Source organism: Somniosus microcephalus, chromosome 11 (genome assembly GCF_052327205.1).
Source record: "Somniosus microcephalus isolate GS21.2 chromosome 11, FLI_Smic_1.0, whole genome shotgun sequence".
Taxonomy (NCBI): Eukaryota; Metazoa; Chordata; class Chondrichthyes; order Squaliformes; family Somniosidae; genus Somniosus; species Somniosus microcephalus.
This window is the reverse complement of record NC_140997.1, coordinates 15,444,548-15,466,217: the sequence shown is the minus strand read 5'-3', so window position 1 is coordinate 15,466,217 and position 21,670 is coordinate 15,444,548.

The following is a 21,670-nucleotide window of genomic DNA, read 5'->3' as shown; positions in this document are numbered from 1 at the left end:
ACAGGATGGCAGAGGAGCCTGCAGCAGCTGTGGCCAGTGCCAGACCCCGAGCTGCCTCCAAATTCGACGAAGCTTCACTGCAGGCATTATTGGATGGGGTTAGGGCCCACAGGGAGGTCCTCGTCCCTAGGTCAGGCAGGAAGAGGCCTCCCACTGAGACCAAGGCTGCATGGATGCAGGTGTCAGCAGATGTCAACTCGAATGTGCATGTAACCTTGGCATCACATCTCTAACTCCTTCCTCTACTCCCCCACAGGACCATCCAGAGCCCCCGTCCCCACTGTGGAGGAGGAAGAGGCTGTGCAGCCAGACTCCTCAGAGGAAGCTCCAACCTCTGAGGGCACAGCATCAGCAGAAGTAAGCGCACCCAGCACCAGCGCAGACAATCACACTTCGGGGGGACCTTCGGGACATAGAGTAGTGTTGTCACCTGGTGTTTCACAGCTCACAAGTGAGCCTCAGCAGATTCTGGAGACAGGGACAGCAGTGGAGAGTCCTCATCGGAGGGTGCAGGACTCTGCCAGTTCAGCTCAGCTGCGCTGCATGTCGAACCTCTGCCTCTGGGTCCATCCGCAAGAGAAGAGGTGATGGATCTCCATGAACAGATGCAGGAGTCTCTGGCAGGTTTTATCTCCAGGGTCGCTGTGAGTGTGGAGCGAATGGAGGAGTCCATAGCGAACATGAGCAGAGCCTTTGTGGAGTCATTGGCGCAGGAACGCATCACCATGGAAAGGTTGGCAACCTCCATGGAGGAGATAACTCGCCAGGGTACGGAAAACATGGTGAGTGCTCATAAGAGAATGACATCTCTTGAGGAGCATTGGCCATCTATTGAACAGAGAAACCAGACCTTCATGGAAGTCCTTCTGAGTAGGACTGCCAGTGCAGATACGGGTCCCCATGGCCCCCTAAAGCGCAGCAAGGTGCTCTCAAGCCACTTCCAAGCGCTGGCCCCTTCTGGCCTGTGCAGCTTCAGGTGAGTGAGCAGCAGCCTGGTGCTCCTGGTGCTCATCCTGCTGTTCCTGGTTCTGCTGCTGCCTCCTCTGCTGCTGGAGATCCTCTAATGGCAAGACGGGAAGGAAAAAAAGGCATCCCATGCTTCTGGTAGATGCCCCCGCTGAGGAAGCGCTGAGTGAGGGTGCCGAGCGGTGCTTCCCAGGAGATCACATTGGAGAAGTGTGTGAGGCTCCAACCTTCCACAGCTGTGCCTAAGCCTTGAAGAAGTAGCCCCAAGCCTGCAACAACAAGGTCCTTCAACATACAAATGCTGTCCCTTTAAATCGCAGCTTTCCCGAATGACCTGCAGCTGAGAGCAAGTAAGCCAGCAAGCTTCACGCCAGGTTTCATCAGCGGGGTGCCCCGCAGGCGTGTTTAGCGTGGGGAACCCCTGAAAGTCGCAAGGGCACCCTAAAATGGCATTAAACATGCCAATAATTGGTGATCGGGGTCCCGACGGCCAGTCCCGCCAGCAGCGGGCGGGACTGATTCAGGTCGCGGAGAAACGGCGGTCCGAAAGTCGGACGGGGCGGGGAATCAGGCGGGGGGGGGGGGGTCGTGACCCCCTATTTCGGCGATTTTCGGCCCCCGCCTGCATGAAAACCCGCCTGACGGCTGGCAGAAAATTGGGGCCCTTGTCTTCACCTCATCCGCAAGTCAGAGAGATGCAAACTCAAGCTTCCCTGACTCACAACCGGCCTAGTCATCAATGGCCAAACCTGGCTCAGCTATGTTAAGAACTGAATTGGAACAACGAAAGCTCGTACAGCTCGTTGATGCTTTCTGACTGCTGTTTTGAAACGTATAAAAATCTCATTGAAACGTATAAAAGTCTGAAAGGGCTAGACAGACTGGATGCAAGGAGGATGTTTCCCCTGGCTGGGGAGTCTAGAATGAGGGGGCCACAGTCTCAGGATACGGGGTAGGACATTTAGGACTGAGATGAGGAGAAATTTCTTCACTCAGAGGGTGGTGAACCTGTGGAATACTCTACCACAGAAGGCTGTGGAGGCCAAGTCACTGAATATATTTAAGAAGGAGATAGATAGATTTCTAGACACAAAAGGCATCAAGGGGTATGGGGAGAGAGCGGGAATATGGTATTGAGATAGAGGATCAGCCATGATAATATTGAATGGTGGAGCAGGCTCGACTGGCCTACTCCTGCTCCTATTTTTCTATGTTTCTATGAAGCCAATGGCCATTGTCATTGGTGGAGGCCTCTGAGGTTTGCAGCAGCGATAGACTCCCTTTCTTATTTAATGGGTGAAACCTCTTCCAAGGAGTATTCCTGAGCCAGGAGAATATCAGGGCCATGACAATGACCTGAACCCACAAATACAGGGGGGCTCAGGTCCCATCAAGTGGAGTGCGCTTCGGGTGCACTCTGCCAGGCTTGCGCCCATGTGGAGAGGGGGGGGAGGGAAATCAGCCCCATGCTTCTAGCCAACTAAAACCAAACTGAATCCACAAAATATCCAAATTCAATCCTTACAAAATCCAAACACAATTGGAATCAAATCCAAACCAAATAGAATCATTGTGAGAAGCCACACAACACCAGGTTATAGTCCAACAGATTTATTTGAAATCACAAGCTTTCGGAGCGCTGCTCCTTCGTCAGGTGAAGTGAAGAGATGCATATAGGCACAGCATATATAGTCAGAGAACACTGCCAGAGGATTACAGGTAACCTTTCTAACTGCCCTTTATCCCACCCCGGCAGAGAGATAATCACAGCAATCAAAGGTGTGGATGGTGTCCAAACAGGTCAGTCAGGAAAACATTACATCAAAGAATAATGAGGTGGGGTCACCAGGGGTCAAATGTTGCAGATGCTGGGGTCTGTATGAAAAACAAAAAACAAACAAAGAACAATAAAAAAAAAAGATTTTTTTTGCTGGAAATCACAGCAGGTCCGGCCGCATCTGTGTAGAGAGAACAAGCCAACGACGACTCGAGTCTGGATGACTCTACGTCAGGTGGGGTTACATGTAGCGTGACATGAACCCAAGATCCCGGTTGAGGCCGTCCTCATGAGTGCGGAACTTGGCTATCAGTTTCTGCTCGACTATTTTGCGTTGTCGTGTGTCTCGAAGGCCGCCTTGGAGAATGTTTACCCGAAGATTGGAGGCTGAATGTCCTTGACTGCTGAAGTGTTCCCCGACTGGGAGGGAACACTCCTGCCTGGCGATTGTTGTGCGGTGTCCGTTCATCCGTTGTCGCAGTGTCTGCATGGTCTCGCCGATGTACCCAAACACACGGAACAGCCATGGGGACCAAATTCGCACCCCAATACGCCAACATCTTCATGCACAAGTTCGAGCAAGACTTCTTCGCTGCACAGGACCTCCAACCAACGCTATACACCAGATACATCGACGACATTTTCTTCCTATGGACTCACGGCGAAGAATCACTGAAAAGACTACACGATAACATCAACAAGTTCCATCCCACCATCAAACTCACCATGGACTACTCCTCAGAATCAGTTTCATTCTTGGACACACGAATCTCCATCAAAGACGGACACCTCAACACTTCACTCTACCGCAAGCCGACGGACAACCTCACGATGCTCCACTTCTCCAGCTTCCACCCTAACCATGTTAAAGAAGCCATCTCCGATGGACAAGCCCTGCGAATACACAGGATCTGCTCAGACGAGGAGGAACGCGATGGACACCTACAGACGCCCCCGTAAGAATGGGATATGACGCTCGACTCGTCGATCGACAGTTCCGATGGGCCACAGCGAAAAATCGCATAGACCTTCTCAGAAGACAAACACGGGACACAACCAACAGAGTACCCTTCGTCATCCAGTACTTCCCCGGAGCGGAGAAACTATGCCATGTTCTTCGCAGCCTTCAACATGTCATCGATGATGACGAACACCTCGCTAAGGCCATCCCCACGCCACCACTACTCGCCTTCAAACAGCCGCCTAACCTCAAACAGACCATCGTTCGCAGCAAATTACCCAGCTTTCAGGAGAACAGCGACCACGACACCACACAACCCTGCCACGGCAACCTCTGCAAGACATGCCAGATCATCAACACAGATACCATCATCACACGTGAGGACACCACCCACCAGGTACATGGTACATACTCATGTAACTCGGCCAACATTGTCTACCTCATACGTTGCAGGAAAGGATGCCCCGGAGCATGGTACATCGGCGAGACCATGCAGACACTGCGACAACGGATGAACGGACACCGCACAACAATCGCCAGGCAGGAGTGTTCCCTCCCAGTCGGGGAATGCTTCAGCAGTCAAGGACATTCAGCCTCCGATCTTCGGGTAAACATTCTCCAAGGCGGCCTTCGAGAAACACGACAGCGCAAAATCGTCGAGCAGAAACTGATAGCCAAGTTCCGCACTCATGAGGACGGCCTCAACCGGGATCTTGGGTTCATGTCACGCTACATATAACCCCACCTGACGTAGAGTCATCCAGACTCGAGTCGTCGTTGGCTTGTTCTCTCTACACAGATGCGGCCGGACCTGCTGTGATTTCCAGCAAAAAAAATCTTTTTTTTTATTGTTCTTTGTTTGTTTTTTGTTTTTCATACAGACCCCAGCATCTGCAACATTTGACCCCTGGTGACCCCACCTCATTATTCTTTGATGTAATGTTTTCCTGACTGACCTGTTTGGACACCATCCACACCTTTGATTGCTGTGATTATCTCTCTGCCGAGGTGGGATAAAGGGCAGTTAGAAAGATTACCTGTAATCCTCTGGCAGTGTTCTCTGACTATATATGCTGTGCCTATATGCATCTCTTCACTTCACCTGACGAAGGAGCAGCGCTCCGAAAGCTTGTGATTTCAAATAAAGCTGTTGGACTATAACCTGGTGTTGTGTGACTTCTCACATTTGTCCACCCCAGTCCAACACCGGCATCTCCACAAATAGAATCATAGAATGGTTACAGCACAGAAGGAGGCCATTCGGCCCGTCGAGCCCGTGCCGGCTCTCTGCAAGAGCACTTCAGCTAGTCCCATTCCCCCGCCCTTTCCCTGTAGCCCTGCAAATTTTTCCCCTTCAGTTACTTATCCAATTCCCTTTTGAAAGCCACGATTGAGTCTGCCTCCTCTACCCTTTCAGGCATTGCATTCCAGATCCTAACCACTCGCTGCATAAAAAAGTTTTCCCTCATGTCGCCTTTGGTTCTTCTGCCAATCACCTTAAATCTGTGTCCTCTGGTTCTCGAGCCTTCCGCCAATGGGAACAGTTTCTCTCTATCTACTCTGTCTAGGCCCATCATGATTTTGAACCTCTCTAGCAAACCTCCTCTTAACCTTCTCTGCTCGAAGGAGAACAGCCCCAGCTTCTCCAGTCTATCCACGTAACTGAAGTCCCTCATCCCTGGAATCATTCTTGTAAATCTTTTCTGCACCCTCTCTAAGGCCTTCACATCCTTCCTAAATTGCGGTGCCCAGAATTGGACACAGTACTCCAGTTGAGGCCGAACCAGTGTTTTATAAAGGTTCATCATAACTTCCTTGCTTTTGTACTCTATGGGCTCAATTTTCATCGGGCCGTTGAGGCGGGATTGGAGGCGTGTGGGGGGTTAAAATTGCAAAACCTGGTGGGCGGGCTCAACCCCACCTCCAAGCAATTTTCATTAAATCGTGTCTACTGGTCCCGTCTCCGTCCCGCCTCCAAGAGGCGGGATAGGCCGTTAAAATCCTTGACAAGCACTAAATTGCCTCTATAATGCCATTTTGATAGGCCTTTGTGATTTTAACCCTTTTCCCACGTGAAGCCCACCTGTTCTGAAACACGACGGTGAAACCTGGCGGGAGCACAATTGGATTGCTGACTATTAGCTGCAGCTCCACCATTAAATAGGATATTTGATCAGCCATCATTTGCAGGTGGCAGGACTTTGTTGTCTCAGGTCTGGGAGAACTTTTAGAAGGCATAACCATTGCTGTGGAAGTTTGGAGCCTGACACCCATCTCCAGTGTGACCTCCTGGGAAACCCCTCTCGCCACCTTCACTGGGCGCTTCCTCAACTGAGGCATATACCAAGTAATCCGAAGCCCTCAATGTGGAAGTCCCATTAGCGAAATGACACACGCCACAACTGCAGCAATAGCCATCAGATTTTTTATTTAAAGTAACCATCTGATGGCTTTTTAATATTAAACATCAAATTTCACCCAAGTGACTACCCTTGTGACTATTTGTGCAGTATCTTTCTCTTACGCGTGCTCCTACGTGGTGCTTCCCCTGTGGCTTCAGCAGATGTGGAGGCCCCTTGCTTACTTTCTTGCTGCTCCTGTCTCGACACCTTTGGCGGGCGTCCTCTGGGGTTGCGAACCTGTGAGGTCTCGCCAACAGTCTGCTGCTCCTGTGGCTGTGCAGGGGTTGAGACGTCCATCTCAGTTGGGTAGGGTCTCTGGTGGGACTCTGACCGAGGGCTCTGCAGAGGCATAGAAGTGTGAGTGCTTGGAGAGGAGCCCCCACTTCCTTGATGTCTGCCACCAACTTCCCTCTCACGGGTCAGGACCCCCTCAGCGCTTGCAAGTGGCTTGAGAGCACCTTGCTGCATATCAGGGGGGCCATGGGGACCCGTATCTGCACTGGCAGTCCTACTCAGAAGGACTTCCATGAAGGTCTGGTTTTTCTGTTCAATAGATGATGATCGCTCCTCCAGAGAAATCATTCTATTCAGAACAATCACCATGTTTTCTGCACTCTGGCGACTTATCACCTCCATGGAGGTTGCCATCCTTTCCATGGTGATGCGTTCATGCGCCAATGACTCTACAAAGGCTCTGCTCATGTTCGCAATGGACTCCTCCATTCGCTCCACACTCGCAGCGACCCTGGAGACTAAACCTGCCAGAGACTCCTGCATCTGTTTCTGGAGTTCCAGCACCGCTGATCTTATGGATGGACCCAGAGGCAGAGGGCCGACATGCAGCTGAGCCGAGCTGGCAGAGTCCTGCGCCCTCCGACTAGGACCTTCCACTGCTGTCCCTGTCTCCACAATCTGCTGATGCTCACTTGTGAGCTGTGATACACCAGGTGACAACACTACTCTATCCCGCGAAGGTTCCACCGAGGTGTGAGTGTCTGCGCTGGTGCTGGGTGCACTGAATTCTGCTGACGCTGCACCCTCAGAGGTTGCAGCTTCCTCTGAGGAATCTGGATGCTCATGCTCTTCCTCCTGGCTAGTGGGGACGGGTGCTTGCGATGGTCCTGCGGGGGAGTAAAGGAACGAGTCAGAGATGTGATGCCAAGGTTACATGCACATTGCATATTGCAGATGATCATAAGTCCATCTGTTAGAGCTTCAGAATCATTATCAGCGACTCATGCAATGTCAATGAGAGAGATGGAAAACTATTCTGTCACCAGCTTGCTGTGATGTGCCCGTCTGTCCGTCCCCCACTTGCGCATCGTCCTCCACTCCCGCGATCTCCAGGACCGCCTCCTCCCAGGGGGTGAGCTGGGCTACTGAGGGTGGCCCTCCTCCTGTCCTCGCTCTTTCCCTCTTATTGTGAGCTCTCTTTTCCTGCAATGAAGGAGGCAAGTGGAGGTTGAGTGAGAATGAAGGAGTGAGTGTAGAGAATCCATAGCATAGATGCTTAGGAGACAAAGATGGAGTGAGGTGGCAAGACCAAGGGCCCTCCCTGTGTGTTGTAAGTTGTAATTGCATCACAGTGATAGGGAGTGTGAGGGCTGCATAATCGAATAGTTAGGTGAATCTGACCATAGAGAAAAAGGGAATGTGTATGGGTGCATAGATGTCAGTGTCAAGTGGGATGTGGAGGAAGAGGTTGCTAAAGCTGAGTGCTGGTGAGGAGAGGCAATGGGGGTCAGATTGAGGGTGATGGGAAATTTATACTCACTTTTCCAGTGTGCAGAAGGTCATGAAACCTCTTCCTGCACTGAAGCCAGGTTCTGCGGGTTATTGGCAAAGAGTTGACCTCCTGGGCCACCTGGATCCACACAGCCTTGGTTTGCTGGGGAGGCTTCTTCCTCCCTGAAGAAGGGAAGAGCACCTCTTTATGTGCTCTTGCTCCCTCCACTAAAGCCTGCAGGGCAACGTCATCAAAGCGGGGTGCAGACCTAGGTCTCTGGCTGGCCATTCTTCCTGCAGGTGCCTCTAACATGCAAGGGCAAAAGCTTGGCAGCCTGCAGAAGAAGCAAAGCTTGTTGCAGATCTTAAATGCAGCAGCAATGATGACGTCATCGGAGGCGACTTTCAGACTGGAAAAACTCATTGGCCATGGGTTCCCACACATTGGAACTCAATTGGCCAATTAAGGTAAAATCACATCATTCTCCCATGTCGATTTAGAATCGGGTGGCTAACACGAAATGCGGATTACACGACCCCAGCCCGCCCCAGTATCAAAATCCAGCCCTATGACTCTATTTATGAAGCCCAGGATCCCGTATGCTTTTTCAACCACTTTCCCAACCTGTCCTGCCACCTTCAACGATTTGTGCACATATACCTACAACATAAATCCCAACTCAATTGGCACAAAAATACTAACTCAATTCACACCAATTCCAAACTCCATTCAGACCAAATCAGAATTCAAATTATGTCAAATCTGAGGAAAAAACAAATCCTAATGCCAATCAAATTCATAAAATAGAAACTCAATCCATGCTAAATTCAAACTCAATCTGAACTAAATCCAGGACTCCATGCAAATTTCATCTCAAGCAACAAGTCAAGACCTCATCCCTTCAGTTCATTGAGATTGGGCACGGAAAAGCCATCATATTCCTGGCATAGCCACTGGTCTTATAGCTTACGACCATGTTCGGTCTTCCCGACTGGCACTTGCCCCCACACTTCTGGGCCAGCAATTGGCCGCACTGTACACCGCTTTTGTTTTATTTGCTTATGGGACGTGGGCGTCGCTGGCAAGGCCGGCATTTATTGCCCATCCCTAATTGCCCTTGCGAAGGTGGTGGTGAGCCGCCTTCTTGAACCGCTGCAGTCCCTGTGGTGAAGGTACTCCCACAGTGCTGTTCGGGAGGGAGTTCCAGGATTTTGACCCAGTGACGATGAAGGATCGGCGATATACTTCTAAGTCAGGATGGTGTGTGACTTGGAGGGGAACTTGGAGGTGGTGGTGGGTTTGTTACAATTGGAGCTCCTGAGATCTCTGGTGCCACCTCTTGGGGTCCTACGCAGTGGTGCACCCCCACTTTATAATTCATAGCTTTGGGAGAACACCCCTCTGGCCAAACTGGCGAGAGAAATCTGACTGACTGCCCATTTGTTTGGCAGGAACCCCAGTGAGCATGAGGTCAGAAAGTGGTCAGCTCGTATGCCTTCCTGCTTCTTGGTCAAGCAGCCATATCCATAGATTATCTGGAACTGCTTCCAGAAATCAATCCCTTCACATCAGTTGATACAGATCCTTGCAAACTGCTGCATTTTCTCTGTCCAACTGATACTTTCAAATACTCTCTCACTCCATGGTTAGTTCTCTATACGTACTAGGCAGAGATTTCTGGAGTGCCTTCAAGTGCTTCAGACATGTAGGCCTCGATTTTCATTGGGCTGTGAGGCGGGCTTTTAGGCGTGCGGGGGGTTAAAATCGCAAAACCTAGGGGTCGTGACCCCCCCCCCGGGCCTGGTTCCCGCCTCTACGCCATTTTAACCTAGGTGTGTTTGATTGACCCGAATCAGTCCCGCCTGCAACAGGCGGAACTGGTCTTTAGGGCCCTTAAGCAGCACTGACTGGCCTTTATAATCCCATTTTAACAGGCCCTTGCCTGTTTAACCCTTTTCCCACGCAAAATACGCCTGGTGGGGATCACGCCTGTGAAACCTGGCGTGAACACTATTGGCTTGCTGACTATCAGCTGCAGGTCCAACATTAAAGAGGATATTTGATCAGTCATCATTTGCAGTTGGCAGGACTTTGTTGTCTCAGGTCTGGGGGAACTTTTAGAAGGCATAACCACAGCTGTGGAAGTTTGGAGCCTGACACACTTCTCCAGTGTGACCTCCTGCGAGACCCCTCTCGCCACCCTCACTCAGCACATCCTCAACTGAGGCACCTACCAGAAGCATGGGAGGCCTTTTTTTCCTTCCCCTCTTGGCATTAGAGGACCTCCAGCCCCATTCGCGAAATGACACACGCCACAACTGCAGAAGTTGTCATCAGAAATTTTATTTACAATAACCAACTGATGGCATTTTAAAAATAAACACAACATTTCACCCAAGTGACTACCCTTGTGACTATTAGTGCTTTATTTTCCTCTTACGCGTGCTCTTACATAGTGGTTCCCCTGTGGCTTCATCAGATGTGGAGGCCCCTTGCTCACTTTCCTGCTGCTCCTGTCTCGACATCTTTGGCGGGTGTCCTCTGGGATGGCGAGCCTGTGAGGGCTCGCCAGCAGTCTGCTGCTCCTGTGGCTGTGCAGGGGTTGAGACCTCTATCTCTGTTGGGTGTGGACTCCGGCGGGGCTCTGACCGAGGGCTCTGCAGTGGCATGGAAGTGTGAGCGCTTGGAGAGGAGCCCCCACTTCCTTGAGGTCTGCCACCAACCTCCCTCTCATGGGTCAGGTCCCCCTCAGTGCCTGCAAGTGGCTTGAGAGCAGCTTGCTGCACATCAGGGGGGCCATGGGGAAATGTTTCTACAATGGCAGCCCTACTCAGAGGGCCTGCCATGAAGGTCTGGTTTCTCTGTTCAATAGCTGACCATTGCTCCTCCAGAGATGTCATTCTATTCTGAACACTTGCCATGTTTTCAACACTCTGGCGACTAAGCTCCTCCATGGCCGTAGCCATCCTCTCCTCTACTGTAGCCATCCTTTCCACGGAGGTTGCCATCCTTTCCGTGGTGATGCGTTCATGGCCCAATGACTCCACAAAGGCTCTGCTCATGTTCGCTATGGACTCCTCCATTTGCTCCACACTCGCAGCAACCCTAGAGACAAAACCTGCCAGAGACTCCTGCATCTGTGCCCGGAGTTCCATCACCTCTGATCTTACGGATGGACCCAGAGGCAGAGGGTCAACATGCAGCTGAGCCGAGCTGGTAGAGTCCTGCGCCCTCCGACGAGGACTCTCCACTGCTGTCCCTGTCTCCACAAGCTGCTGATGCTCACTTGCGAGCTGTGATACACCAGGTGACAACACTACTCTATGTCCCGAAGGTCCCACTGAGGTGTGAGTGTCTGCGCTGGTGCTGGGTGCGCTTATTGCTGATGATGCTGCGCCCTCAGAGGTTGCAGATTCCTCTGAGGAGTCTGGCTGCTCAGGCTCTTCCTCCTGCAGAGTGGGGACGGGGGCTCTCGATGGTCCTGTGGAGGAGTCAAGGAAAAAGTTAGAGATGTGATGGCAAAGTTACATGCACATTGCATTCTGCAGATGATCATAAGTCCATATGATGTAGCTTCAGAATCATTATCAGCGACTCATGAAATGCCAATGAGATGGAAAACTATTCTGTCACCAGCTTGCGGGGATGCTCCTGTCTGTCCTTCCCCAACATCCACATCTCGGTCAGCCCTGGCAATCTCCAGGATGCCTTCCTCCCAGGGGGTGAGCTGGGCTAATGAGGGCGGCCCTCCTCCTGTCCTGGCTCGCTCTCTCCTGTTGTGAGCTCTCTTCTCCTGCAATGAGGGAGACAAGTGGAGGTTGAGTGAGAATGAAGGAGTGAGTGCAGAGATTGCATAGCATAGATACTTAGAAGGAGACAAAGATGGAGTGAGGTTGCAAGACCAAGGGCCCTCCCTGTGTGTAGTCAGTTGTGTTCAAAGCATCAGAGTGAGAGGGAATGTGAGGGTTGCATGGTGGAATAGTTATGCGATTGTGAGCATAGAGAGAGAGGGAATGGGTAAGGGTGCCATGGATGTGAGTGTCTAGTGGGATGTGGAGGAAGAGATTGCTAAAGCTGAGTGCTGGTGAGGAAAGGCAATGGGGATCAGATTGGGGGTGATGGAAACTTCATACTTACTTTTCCAGTGTGATGAAGGTCATGGAATCTTTTCCTGCACTGCAACCACGTTCTTCATGTTAGCTCCAAGGAGTTGACTTGACCAGCCACCTCTAGCCACACAGCCTTGGTCTGGCTGGGAGGCCTCTTCCTCCCTGAAGAAGGGAAGAGGACCTCCTTGTGGGCCCTAGCACCATCCAGTAATGCCTGTAGTGAAGCCTCATCAAATTTGGGGGCAGATCTGGCTCTCCCGCTGGCCGTTCCTCCTGCAGGCTCCTGTGCCATCTTAATGTGGAAGGTTGGAAGCCTGTAGAGGAAGCAAGGCTTGCTGTGAACCTTAAAAGCAGCAGCAATGATGACTTTCTGATTGGAAATACTCAATTGCCAAGGCTTCCCACACGCTGGGATTCAATTGGTCAATTGTGTTAAATTTGCATCAATCTCACAGACCCATTTACAATCGTGTCGGAATCACTAAATTTGGGGAAACCGCCAATTCCCCGCACCTGAACGGAAATCGACCCCTTAAGGTCAGTGTGGAGTAGGAAATTATAAAATGTGCTGAAGACTTAATGGGGGTGAAATTCGACCTGGAAGGCATCACAAAATGGGTGATCGCAACGCAAACAAATATCGGGGTGGAGTGTCACACCGGCTGCTGATTCGCAATCGCCCATTTTTGCGTTATCACCCAGGTCGAATTTCACCCCCCATTAAATTTTCAGTACATTTTACAAGTTCCTCCTCCACACTGTCCATTGGTTCCGTGTGAGAAAATGCGTTGGGGTGCTTTACTGTTGAGTGATAGTACGACTCGTTCAGATCAACCTTCGTTGTTCCACTTATGGGACTTATTGCTGTTAATTCAAAAGCCCTTATTAATCCATCGGTATTGATCCCTTCTTTAAAATTTGGTGTCAGACGGGATTTAGTGAAATTATTGCCTGCACATTCATTGGCTAAACGAGGAGCGCTTTCAATTACCGAACTCACTGCTGATACGCTTTCTCTGCTAGTTCAAGAGTGCGTTGGTGCTGTCACTCCTTTTCCCCATATCGTGTTTCTGTAGAGCTGTCACTGTTTCTCATGCTCCTCTGCCTCAAACCTGTTCCTTCTGCTGCTCGCACAGTTCTTTCACAGCCTCCGGTTTCAGCCCTTACAGCTGCTACATACTTTGCTACTTCCGCAGCAGCCATACAGACTAATTCTAGCTCTCAGCCTCCATCTTTCAGAGCCCTTGCAGACATGTTCGACTCTTGGAGTGGGAAAGGGGGGGATTTTAACCCCCGAAACACAGGTGGGTTTGTGTCAGGTGGGATGTTAAAATGTTAAAAATCTAAATCCTGACCCCAACTCGCCTCCAACCTGCCCACCTCCGGTTTTAACGGGCAATCAACTTGCTCTCAGTAGGTGGGTTGGCAATTTAAATATTATAATGAGGTTGCGTGCCTCAAATTTAAACACCATTTTAAATTTAGCCCTGGCCGGCCGAGTTTTCCGGGCCTCGGGAACCCCGGCGGCTAAAGGGAGGTGAGGACTGCTGGATCCAGGAGGTAAGTGCCTTTCCGCTTACTTGCTGGATCCAGTTTACCTGCTTCACCCACCACCCCTCTCCCCCCCCGCGATCGGGCAAACCCCCTCGACCCTTCCGATCACTCCCCACGACCCTTCCGATCTCCCCCGAACCCACCCCCCCCTCCACCCGCCGGTGTCCTGGCTAATATTTATCCCTCCTCAACCAACACCTAAAAACAAATGATCTGGTCATTATCTGTTTGTGGGAGCTTGCTGTGCAAAAACTGGCTGCTGCGATTCCTACATTACAACAGTGATTAGATGTAAAGCGCTTTGGGACGTCCTGAGGTTGCAAGAGGCGTGATAGAAATGCAAGTTCTTTCTTTTTAACAACGTGTTAATACTTCATATGCTAGTATGCACCCATTCAAGAATTGAAGACCTGTATCTTACTGGAAATTGACTGGAAGGCAGAGGAAACATCCCATTAATAGATTGCGGCCCTGGAATCTCATTAACAGGATGCAGACATCCCAAAAAGGACATTTTTCAGTGCGTACATTTGCCTATTAATGCTGCCCTTAGTATCGCACGCACATACAGTGAGAGGACGCAGCTCAAACACTTAACTACACAGGCACGCAGACAGCAGTTAACAGAGTCATGATCTTCCATGCACATTATATAAAAATGTTTTTCTGAGGTAGGTTTGAATCAAAACGAGGTTCAATTTGACATGACTCACACATACTTAAGTGAGATTCTCATTCCTTTTTTCGCTAATGTGTGCTTTTGATGCCTTTTTTGCATCACTGTTAAATTATACCACTATTATCTTGTTTATCACTGTCCTACTTATAAAGTGCGCACCTTTAACATTCCACCATATAGCACTTCATGCCTTTTTTTGTTGATAATTGGGCCTAATCCGTTAACATTTTTCTAATCTCCATTTCGCCTTTGCCCTCCGTCGCAGACAGCAGGCGATGCAATCTCGATCTGCCATTCGGAGACTGAAGTCACACCCGCTCACTTTAGGGTTGGACGGATATCCCTGCAGGTTTCACCACATGACCAGGTCTCCAAGGGTTGGATTATGAGGAGAGATTCCATAAACTAGTCATGAGTTCCCTGGAATAAAAAAAAGTTTAAGGGGTGTCATGAATCTTATCATGACTCATGAAGTAACACTGGGCGGCCAGCTGGTGGCGCCATCCAAGGAGTATAAATACTCGGGCGTGGGCCCAGCTTGCTCAGGACGTTTTTGTAACCAGGAACTAGTGATGTAACTAGAAACTCATGGTTGTGAAACAGTTGATTAAAGCCTTGTTTTATACTCAAACCAAGTGCTCATAGTCTTTTTACATCAAGGGGTGAATTGATTGCGATTTTTAGGATTTTGAAAGGAATTGGTAGGGTAGAGAGTGAGAGAGAGAAACTTTTTTCCACTGGTGGGGGAGTCTAGGACAAGGGGACGTAGCCTTAAAATCAGAGCCTGGCCCTTTCAGGAGAGAAGTTAGGAAACACTTCTTCACGCAAGAGGTGGTGGGACAATCTGCCACAAAAAGCAGTAGATGCCAGCTCAATTAATAATATAAAATCTGAGATCGATAGATGTGTTGTATCCAAGGGTAGTAAGGGATATGGAGCCAAGGCAGGCGAATGGAGTTAGGATACAGATTAACCATGATCTCACTGAATGGCAGAACAGGCTCGAGGGGCTGAATGGCCGGCTCCAGCTCCTAGGTTGTTATGAGTTCCCACCTCCAAACACCCCACCCAGTCAAACAGCCTTTTCCCCCCCCCCACCATCTCCAGTATATTTATAACTAATAAACAAAGTTTGTTTAACGCCCAAATGATTATTCTCCCGGGTGTTGCTGGCGGCCGTGTCCTGGAGATCAATCTCCAATTCCTGCAGACTCCAGGGCAATCCTGGAGGGCTGGCGACCCTATCTCACCTTGATCTTCTCACAGCAAAGTGCCGTGTGTCACCTCTCCCATCCCCATGTTGTTCTGTTGCATGAGCATCGGTGCTGTTTGATCTAGAAACATAGTAGGAGCAGGAGTAGGCCATTCGGCCCCTCGCGCCTGCTCCGCCATTTAATGAGATCATAGCTGATCATCCAAAGTCAGTACGATAGCAAAATACTGCAGATGTTGGAAATCCGAAATAACAACAGAAAATGCTGGAAAAACTCAGCAAGTCAGGCAACATCCGTGGCCCTGCCCCTGCTTTCTCCCCAATCTGCTGTTCCTATTTGGTATTGTCCATCCCGCAAGCCACAAACCTGAAGCACCCACTGGAAGAAAAAGAAGGCATCACACACTTTTATAAAAGGGATTTACAAGACGAGCCATCTCAATTACCAAAACAGATGATCTGGTCATTATCACATTGCTGTTTGTGGGACCTTGCTGTGCGCAGACTGACTGCCACGTTTTCTACATTACAACAGTGACTACACTTCAAAAGTAGTTCATTGGCTGTAAAGCACGTTGGGACGCCCTGAACTCGTGAAAGGCGCTATAGAAATGCAAGAATTTTTTTACTGTTAAAAAAGTTATTTTAAGTGTAATGTGGTTAGATCCCAGTAGGTGGCGTTTATTTAATATTTTACCAGACTTTTCTGCTCAGTGAATTTTCCAGAAACTGCTTTTTGTAACACAGAAACGCCAGCCTTTATGGTGAACCAAACTGTCTCTCCTTCACAGTTAAAGGGCAGAGATCTGTGCAAGGGCTATTGATATCACAGTGCACACTGCGGAGGAAGACTGCGTGATACCACTGCCCCTTCTACATGGGAAAGTATGAAAGGAATCAGCGACCGTCAGTACTGCAGAGACACCGATGATGATGGTTTGTCCATCGTTGTCGGTGGTGACTGTAATGTATTATCACATGGTTGGTCACGTGGTTTAGTATGAGCATGCTCAGTTCGCTCTGGCCTAGAAAAACAAGCACCTTGACCAGCAACTCATCCTGTCTCTGTCCTTCATTTGTTCTACCCACATATATTACATTTTTGGCGACGAGAATGGGATCCCAAAGCCATTTTTAGGGATCAGGGAAGGACATAGGGCTGGATTTTGCCAGCCCTGGGGAGGCGGGTTTGGAGGCGGGACTCCTGGGAAAATGGCAGAATCTGGGGGCGGGTGCCCATCCCGTCCCTAACCCGCCTCCATGCCATCTTCCCAGGAGGCAGGTAGCTGACCCGCGCCAGGTCCCGTCTCCTGGAGGTGGGCAGGGGATTACAGCCACTTAACTGCCTGTTAACAGACAGTTAAGAGGATTATCCCCAATTTTCCAACAGAGGCGCGGGCTTCCCGACGTCAGGAAACCCTGCCAGGGTCACCGAAGTGAGCAGTGGGTCTGCGGGGGTCGGAGGAGTGCAAAAGTGCGCTGTGGAGGTAAGTGATGGGTGCAAGTGTGGAGAGGTGAGTTTGTGAGGTGAGTGGAAAGTGATAGAAAATGTTTACTTATCTTTGTTTCTTCCTGCAGGCTTCAACAGTTGGGGATGTGGAGACTCTCGCATCTCACTGGCAGAGATGACAGACGGTGGCTGCATTCTCCGATGCAACAACCATCTAATTTCTGCTCACAAAAGAGGTTTGATGAGTCTTGAGTACAAGGACTCATCAAACAACAGAGAACGTCAGTGTTTGACAGCTTCACAGAGCTGTCAAACGATGACAAATCATCTGTCAAAAATTTTTTGGCCGATGAAACGTCATACGCTGACGTTCTCTGTAACCGGCTTCCCCTTAATTGGCCTGCTGAGCCCACTGGGCGGGCTTAACAAGGTCAATCAAGGGAAAATAGCATGGGTTGGCCACAGGTCGATGGAGGCGGGACCGAAACCCGACAAGCAGCAGCCCCGCCTCCAACACGCCCCCATTGACAAAATCACCCCCCTTGTGTCCTACTCACAACTTGCTTTCCCACCTATCTTTGTATCGTTAGCAAATTTGGCAACAGTACACTCAGTCCCTTCATCCAAGTCATTAATATAGATTGTATGGCTGCCAAGCGTGCTGCTGTGCTCACCTCTCTGTATTGCTTCAACTTCAAAATCTTGTCTAGTGGAACTCAGATGTACAAAATTACAGTCAGGAAGTTTGCGCTAGTCTGTGTCCATATTTGTTGTTGTAGGTTGCACCCCATTACCTCAAAGCGGGGATAATACTCCTCCCTATCTCTGTAAAGTCCTCCAGCCCTACAACCCTCCGAGATCTCTGCTCTACTCCAATTCTAGCCTCGAGCCCATCCCCCAATTTCATTCACTTTGCCTCCAATTTCCACCCTTCCCTCACCTTCACATGGTCCATTTCCACCCTTCCCTTCCTCGACTTCTCCGTCTCCATCTCTGGGGATAGGTTATCGACCAATATTCACTACAAGCCCACTGACTCCCACAGCTACCTGGACTACACTTCCTCCCACCCCGCCTCCTGTAAGGACTCTATTCCATTCTCCCAGTTTCTCCGCCTCCGCCGTATCTGCTCCGACGATGCCACCTTCCACACCAGTACTTCCGACATGTCTTCCTTTTTCCGCAACCGAGGATTCCCCTCTACTGTGGTCGACACGGCCCTCGACCGTGTCCGTTCTATCTCACGCACTTCTGCCCTCACCCCTGCCCCTCCCTCCCGGAACCACGATAGGGTTCCCCTTGTCCTCACCTTTCACCCCACCAGCCTCCACATTCAATGGATCATCCTCCACCATTTCCGCTACCTCCAAAGTGATCCCACCACCAAACACATCTTCCCCTCCCCTCCCCTCTCAGCATTCCGTAGGGACCGCTCCCTCCGAGACACCCTAGTCCACTCCTCTATCACCCCCAACAGCCCTTCCCCTTCGCCTGGCACCTTCCCGTGCAAGCGCAGGAGATGCAACACATGCCCTTTTACCTCCCCCCTTCCCACTGTCCAGGGCCCCAAACACCCCTTCCAGGTGAAACAGCGATTCACTTGTACTTCTTGCAATCTAGTATACTGTATTCGCTGCTCACGATGCGGTCTCCTCTACATTGGGGAGACCAAACGCAGATTGGGTGACCGCTTTGCGGAACACCTCCGTTCAGTCCGTAAGGGTGACCCCGAGCTTCCGGTCGCCTGTCATTTTAATTCACCGCTCCATTCCCACTCGGACCTCACCGTCCTTGGCCTCTTGTATTGTTCCACGGAAGCTCAACGTAAACTCGAGGAACAGCACCTCATCTTCCGATTAGGCACTTTGCAGCCTTCCGGACTCAATATTGAGTTCAATAATTTCAGATCATAACCTCGGCCTCTCCTTTTTCCTTTAAATTTTTTCCACCCCTTTGTTTTGGGTCCTCCTTTCCCCACCCCCCCCCCCTTTCCTTTTGTTTCTCTCTCTCACCTGGCAGCTGCCCTTATCCTGCCAGTACACTTCACACCTAATCTCAGCTGCCTTTTGTCTCCACGGGCCCATTACCATCTCATCTGGCTTCTAATACCTTTTATTGTCTCCTTTTCTTCTTTTGTTCGATCGCAGCTTTGCCTTCGATCTTTTTATTTTCTTTCCAGTTTTGAAGAAGGGTTTCAACCCGAAACGTCAACTCAAATTTCTCTCCACGGATGTTGCCTGACTTGCTGAGTTTTTCCAGCATTCTCTGTTATTATTTTTATCCCCGATTTTCTTCGCTCTACCACTGGCAGCCGTGCCTTCAGCTGCCTAGGGCCCTAAGCTCTGGAATTCCCTCCCTAAACCTCTCTGCCTCTCTCTCCTCCTTTAAGACGCTCCTTAAAAACTACCTCTTTCCTGTCCTAGTAGCTCCTCGTATGGCTCGGTATCAAATATTGTTTGATAATCGCCCCTGTGAAGCACCTTGGGACATTTTACTATGTTAAAGGCGCTGTATAAATACAAGTTGATGTTGTTGTGTCCAATCGTGGCTTGAGGCCCATTTCCAGTCCCAAATCCTGGCAAATGTTATGGCACAGAAGGAGACCATTCGGCTCATCGTGCTTGTGCCTCTGAAGCCCAAGCCACAGTTTTATTTGCCTTTATATATTTCTTACTCCCGGGTTTGTTCCGCCTGAATTCCATGAGCTTGAAGGTTTGGAAAGGATTATTGACATCGCTGTTAAGGCGAATGTGGCTTTAAACTTTGCACGTGGCTCTTGAGGCTTCTTGGTGCACACCTAGGCAGCCCACGAAGACAAACCCGTCCTTTAAAGAATTACTTGGCCTTGAGATGCAGCAGCGATAACAGAATCTGTGGCCAATTGAGTATCAGTGAGGAGGAATGGCTTTGTAATACACAGACAGGTGGCAGTGACTGGAGGGACTTCTTTAATTCAACCCTGCTGGGAGTTGTAATGGAAAAAGGATGATAGAGTGTCTCTCAAGTCGCAACTTGCACAGAAAGTGCACGTAATTACTGATATTGGCTACATGGAACTCACCAGAGTGTTTCATGTTTGGGGAGGAGTAGATATAGGGTATCTGAGAAAATACAAAATTACTAATGCTTCTATCGCTGTTTCAAATAAGAAACTAGGCAAACAATTAACCCTTAAATACTATGGTGATGTGTTTCCACATTTAAAAACAGTAGAAAATGAGGTATGCAGTCTCTCTCTCTCTCTTTCTCTCTCTACCTCCTTCACTTGCTTCCTCTTTATGCCTATGTCTCTCTTTCTCCGTCTCTCACTCTGTTTAATGTCGGTGTCACGAACAATCCCAGTCCCATTCTCAGCCTACACTTGCCTCTCGCACTCTGACTCTCTCCTGATCTTTTTCGGTTTATTTCCGTCAGTGTATCTCATTCTCTTTTCTGTTCCTGTTTGTCTCTCGATATCCATCTCAAGCCAATGTGCAGTGCAGCTATAGAATGAATGTGTGCAACACCGAGGGGGACAACATAGCGCATTGTCCCCCTTTCAACAATCAGCTGCAGCCCTTTAAGAGCTGCTGGCTGACCCAGTTTCCCTATTGGTGGCAAATCATCCCCGAGGTCTCACTTCCAGGCCAGGTTTTCCATCCTAAAGGGCAAGGAAAATGACAGTTGCAGTGGGATCACACCTGGTTTGAAGGATGTGTATCCACATACGCCTCAGTGAGTACACTTACACTGGCACCTCTACTCATACCACAGAACTTTTCCTCATTTGTTCTCAGGTCTGCCTGACCCGGGACGCAGCATTGACTTGCTGGGTGATCTCCTCCCAGGCACTTGAGGTTTTGAAGGTGGGAGGATATCCTTCTTCCCTGAAGAGTGGGACCCTCCTTTGCCATATTGTCCCCAGCAGCCTCTCCGAAGTATCGGGGGCGAATGCTGGCATTTTCCCTATGGTCATCTTATCAACAATCCCAACCTCTGTACTGCAGTTCTAAAGTCCTGGCAGGAACGGTCTCCCTTTCAATGATCAGCTGCAGCCCTTTAAGAGCTGCTGGCTGACCTAATTTCCCCATTCATCCCTGAGCTCTCACTTCCTGGCCAGGTTTTCCATTCGCAGAGAGCCCATTGTAATGAAGAGATGGGACCCAAGTCAGAAAAGATGACATAGCCAGGACCCCTCACATCATAAGCAGGCACCATATATACGTGCACGCCCAATTTTGATGGAGTCAGAAAACCTGATCCCCTATTTCATTCTCTCCTTCTAGCTCTGTCTTTCACCTGGTAAAAGTCACCTAGTCTCTCTGTCTCTTGTGCTTTCTTCCATTCTCTGTTCTTTTCCCGTCGCCCAGTTGCGAGGGGCTCTTTGAACAGTCGCCGTGGACTCCTCGGTGCACACGCTCGTCCTTTGATTTAAGATTGCGAAAGTAGACGACTCTCGAGGGATGGGTGTTGTCTCAACTTCCCTCCTCTCAAGTGTACAGACGTAGAGTATGGAAGTGCATCACACACAGATGCATGTCCCAGTGTCTTCAGCGTTCGAGACCATTCATTGACGACTTAGCTGCTTGTTCCGCTGCCCGCAGTCATTAAGCCATAGGTAATTGATTGTAACTTGTTCATTGGCAGCAAAAAAGAGTGTAAGACATTCAGCTGATTACTTGCAGTGTATCCTGCCAGGTGTTTAATTGAAAAATGGCAATAACAGGACCCTGAAAAGCAGTAAGAAGGTTGAGGTATTTTCATTTGATTTTCAGACTCTGGTTCACAAAAGTATTTTGGTTGGTTGTATTTTGTATTCACATACCTGTCATACTATTGGGTGTTCTATCGATT